At 40.5% G+C, this 578-nt stretch overlaps 1 protein-coding gene across 1 annotated transcript in view; it reads right to left on the minus strand.

Moving 5' to 3' along the window:
* The window catches only part of LOC140338860 (sperm flagellar protein 1-like), a 16173-nt gene that overhangs the window by 13386 nt on the left and 2209 nt on the right, over nucleotides 1-578 (minus strand). The window lies entirely within an intron of this gene.

The raw sequence follows: 578 nt of genomic DNA on the forward strand, positions 1-578 counted from the left end.
AGGTGATAATTTGCCATGATGCTTACCACCCCTAGGAACCTATTTCACCCAAGGCACCCTGGAGCAGTAACAGGCTGTCAGCACTATGATTTTTCAGCCTTTTTCAATGAATGCACCCATTCAGTCTAGTGTTAATCATTTCTGGCAAGCAGTTTTGAGTGGTAAAATGCCATGCAAGAATCACTGATCTTCATATGCTTGTATGTCAGCTGAAAAGAAAACATACATATTTATACGGTGTAAACTACTAGTCCCATCATACCCCTTATAATGAAGATGAACAAAGGCCCACATAAATCGCCCACCAAATGCACCTAATTAGGTACTGAAGAAAATAAATATTTTCTAGGTGTGAGGCTGCAAACAGAGCCCCTTGATATTCGGAGTCTCTAAACTCTGACTCCATCCCCCTTCTCTATGATTTAGAGGAAGTACCGTATTTTTCGCCGTATAAGACGCTCCGGAATATAAGACGCACCCAATTTTAAAGGAGGAAAATCCAAAAAAAAAAGATTCTGAAAGATTATTCCCCTTCTGATCACTCATGTTCCATTCATACCGGTATTCCCCTTCTGATC

This window comes from Pyxicephalus adspersus, chromosome 10 (genome assembly GCF_032062135.1).
Source record: "Pyxicephalus adspersus chromosome 10, UCB_Pads_2.0, whole genome shotgun sequence".
Taxonomy (NCBI): domain Eukaryota; kingdom Metazoa; phylum Chordata; class Amphibia; order Anura; family Pyxicephalidae; genus Pyxicephalus; species Pyxicephalus adspersus.